We start from the raw sequence: 4,513 nt of genomic DNA, 5'->3' as shown, positions 1-4,513 counted from the left end.
TCAACAATAAACTCAGAACCAGCTGTGTCCATTGTGTAAACCCTTGGACATCTCAGTTTCCCCAATCTGCAGTGGAGGTTGAAGATTGACTTGCAAGAGTATCAGGAATGACAAAATTCCAATGCTTTTGGTTTTTTAAATTAAATTCAGCTACCATCCCTTTTCCAAGTCCTCTGTTCCTTTAGTATTGCCCAAGTGAGCACTCAGATTGGGGATGCAAGTAATAAAACACTACCATGAAGGACCCCTTGTGTTGTGTATTTATTCTGTGAATGCAGCTATGCTAAATGCCTTCCCTCTGTAACTCTTCCTAATTCCCAGTCTGAGATATCCTGGACCACATTCTCTCTCCTGGCCCAAGCATCCCAGATTAGCTCTGAGTACCCTCAACAGCCAGGAAACAGGGGTTCTGGAAGGATGGTCTTTGTTACTCCAGGCACATGCCCCTGCCCAAGGGGAGAGCATAGAAGTGGGGTAGGAGGCTTGTCCAGGACTGTCAGACCAGGCTCGGTGACTGCACTTGCCTGCCAGACCATCCTGCCTTTATGATCCCCAATGATGTTGCTGATGCTTCTATGCCTGAGCCTTGCATGGATGAGAGGGATCCACCTCTGGGGACCCAGGCGGTCTCCAGTCCTTCCCGGGGCTTACCTACATCCCAGGCTTCTCCCAGAGGCACCCACAGATGATACCTTCCCAGGGACCTAGCTGCTGTCTCCCCAGCCCTTCTGAAAGGCCCCCACTCACACACTCACCCAGGGCCCAGGAATCCCCAGAATAGAATCCTCAACGACAACACCCTTTTTTAAGCAAACTTCCATGCAGGGACCTAGAGCTCTCCCCAGCCCCCTGGCCTGGAGTCGTGTGAACTGGATCTCCACTCCATTGGAGTCTGAAATGGAATTACCAGGAGCCACCAAGGCTGAGAGCAGCTGGGGCAGTGCAGCATGGGAGTGGGAGACGCACACATTGTCTCCTTCCCACCCACCCCTAGAGGTCACCATTGGAAAGGTCCCACCAGTATCTGCCTAGAACACAGAACTTTTCGAAAAATTGTCCATGTAGGAAAAGAAGGTACCATTGTCCTTTTTAAGTGTATGTTTTTCATGGTTTCACTTTAAATTACTTCCACCTCCCTTAGTTCAATTATCTTGCTATCTCTTCTTGTTTTCGTGCCTTATTTCATGTATTTTATAAACTGTCCACATTCAAAGCAAGCTTCATATGTAACGTATGGCTTTCTTTATTTGCATAAGAAGACACACCCATTATGATAGGTTTATCTAACACCACACAAAAGCACCTAGTAGGAATCAGATACATAACTGGGAAGGGGTGAATATTTGAGAAGTTTGAGTGTGAATGATAGAGGATGGGGTAAGAGAATGAAGCTGCCTCAGGAATCCAGGAACCGTCACACTGGGCACAGCAAACAGGTACTGTGCACGATGAACAGAAACATCATCCTGCTTCTTTTTAGTTACCTTTCATCAGTCTACCAAGAAAGGTTACCACCCACAGAAAAGGGAGAAATTAGCAGTAAGGGGGAGGTTTTGAAAGAGATAGAAACACAAAAGGCCACATGCAGAAGAATGAACCAGGACCTCTACCGGTCACCATACACAAAAATAAACTCAAAATGGATCAAAGACCTAAACATAAAACCTCAAACTATAAGCATCATAGAAGAAAATGTAGGAAACATCCTTATGCACATTCTTCTGCAAACCTGGCACACAGCAGGAGATGGGGCACCCAGATTCACACACATGCTGTCAGCTTCTGGTCTCTATGTGTTCAAGAAGACCTTTGCTGGGTGCAGGGTATTTCCCCTGTCCAAAAGTGTTTGAGGTGTCTCTATCAGTGGCTGGGTCCTTACTCTCTTCCTTGCTCAACACAAAAGGCATCGGTCTACTGCTCCATGGTGGCCATCTTGGTTCCCCCTCCATCTCTACAATTCTAACAGGTGCACATCATTCAGTATTTCAGTCAACAATTCCCTAGATGCCAGATGCTGTCCTGGTGTTCAAGGCTGGTCTTCCCTGCCTGGGCATAATCACCTCTGAATGGCATAGCTCCAGGGACATTTATCTCCTAAGAACTGGCTCTGGTGGCAGACTTGGTGTTCCTAGACCACAAGATGTGGTATTGAATGGCCTGGACAATGAGTTGGTGCTGGGTAGCTCCAGGACTGGTTTAGGAATAATGTCATTAAATGGCATGAGGGTATATCTCAGCTTGAACCACTTCATTATTTTCTGAAAATGAAAATTTCCCCCTATGCCATATGTGCTGCCTTATCATATAGTGAATTCCCTTCCACTGCAGGGTTTCTTGTTTCCATTGTCCTAGTTGACTTCCAAGTTATTGATTTCTTCTAGGGATGAAACCAACCAAAGATTAAGCTTCTTGGGCAGAAGCAGACCTGATACATGTAGTTTAGTTTCCTGGGTGATGATGTGTCCTAGTTGCTGCCTCCCAACTCTTCTCAAATTCCCAGACACCTACTCCAGTTGCATGCAACTAATAGCCGCTCTCTTCAGGTGGCATCCAAAACCTTGCTTTCAGGTATCCAACAACTATCAAGCGATTACTAGTGCTGGGTATTGTCCTATGCCTTGAGATACAGCTTTAAAAAGAAGTTTTCTTCCACACAGAACTCAAACCTAGGGCACTGTTGGTGCTGGTGCGGGTCGCGCCCAATACCAGCACTACAGCTTTCCACCGGACGAGCTGATACCGCTGGAGTCGAACTACCGGCACGCGCTAAACCACTACAGCGGCGAGCACTGGGCCGAGAACGTGGGCTACCTGGAGATCTTCTGCCACCGCAACCGCAGCGCGGCGCCCTCTTCCCAGCCGGCCGCCGTTTCGCCGCCTACCGGGAGCGGCGCCTCTCCGGGCCAGCTGCGCCCGGCGCACGCCTCAATGGCTGCAGGCACGCCCGCCAGCCTTCCGCCAGGCCCAGCCCAGCCCGAGGTGCTGGCGGACTTCCAGCGCCGCGATCCCTACGAAGATGTTTGCTTGCCCATGTCTACCATTCAGCAAATGCTTTTTCAAAAGGCAGCTGATATCATTTCTAAAAAGAGATTAAGGAGACTGCATACGTTCTGTGTATTTCAGAGATCAGGCAGAGATGTGGGAAGAATTAATATACAAAATTTGGTGATCCTCTTCACTGACTCGCTCTTGAATTTTTTCATAAATATGGAGTAGTCACTCAATGTCATTCGTTTCTTCCACGTGTATATTCCCTCTAATTTCTTTGTGCTTTGGTTGTCCTCTAGCAAATTCTGATACTTTTCTTTATAATTTGTCGAGTTTATAGATGGTCCTGTTAGGACATTGAATGCATGGAAGATACTTAGTGTCTTTCACTTAAGATACTGGAAGATCAAGATACTTGAAGTAAGGCCCTGACATTATATTCTTAGTGGTGAATTATTTGATTAATCTCCGCCACCCACTCACACTTGTTGTCAGTTTGTAAATTTAAATGCTCTTAGGAAAATAAATTCCAAAAAATACAATTTTATTATAAGATATGCACTGGCGGTTCTCAGGACAGTGTAGGAAAGTATTTTGGATTAGAATTAGTATTCAATTTTCAAGCTAAGCTTTATTCTACCTCAGAGTATTTTCACCTGCTGAAATCCCGATGTGACTTCAGAAATCTAAGCAAAGAATGATTTGACTGTGTGTACTTTCAGTTGGAAATTATTCCGAGGATTAACTTGTGTTAGTAGTGGATCATGGTGACCAAGAGCTAAGAATTTAGATGCAAGTCAACATAGATTCAAATGCTCTTTCTATCTGTGTGGGGTTGGACATGTAGCTTAAATCCTTGATTGTAAGTATCTTCAGTAGTAAAATAATGGTAATAATAGGACCACCCAAATAAGGTTATATGTTATGTGACTTGATACATGTAACAGGCTTACAACAGTGCCTGAAATAAAATAAACATTCAATGAATTTGAGTTCATATTATTTAGTCACAAAAGCTTTCCAAGTCGTAATATTTTCATCTCTATCATGAAAAGAAAAATATCTATTTGAGGCCTAATATATGTATAAGTGCTGTTTTGCTTGTAAATTATTTCAGGCAAGAGATACTTAAGGAGTAATCATTATTCTCTTTTCTTATTCTACTGTCCTTTTAAGTAATAGTAATAAGAATAAGAATACTCTTACTATATGCCAGACACTGTTCTATGAAATCTACATATAGTCTCTCTTAATTTTCACAACAATTCTATGAGGTAGGCACTGTTTTCATTTTCAGAGAAGAAAATAAAAGCAGAACATTGCAATAACTTTGTCAATAACTGTATGATCTAATGATTGGTAGAACAAGGACTCCAATTCTATCCGTCTGGCTCCAAAATCTCTTTTGAAAAATTGTAACAGCTGCCTTTTGAAAAGCATTTGCCATATGGTGGACATTGGCAAGTGTCTTCCAAACATTATTTAAAGTCACTCCTTCCACAGGACATATTTATGCAATACTTTG

This window comes from Carlito syrichta, unplaced genomic scaffold (assembly GCF_000164805.1).
Source record: "Carlito syrichta isolate Samal-C Ts95f unplaced genomic scaffold, Tarsius_syrichta-2.0.1 Scaffold312699, whole genome shotgun sequence".
NCBI classification, from domain to species: Eukaryota; Metazoa; Chordata; class Mammalia; order Primates; family Tarsiidae; genus Carlito; species Carlito syrichta.
The sequence above is the reverse complement of the archived record's forward strand: the minus strand, read 5'-3'. Positions refer to the sequence as shown.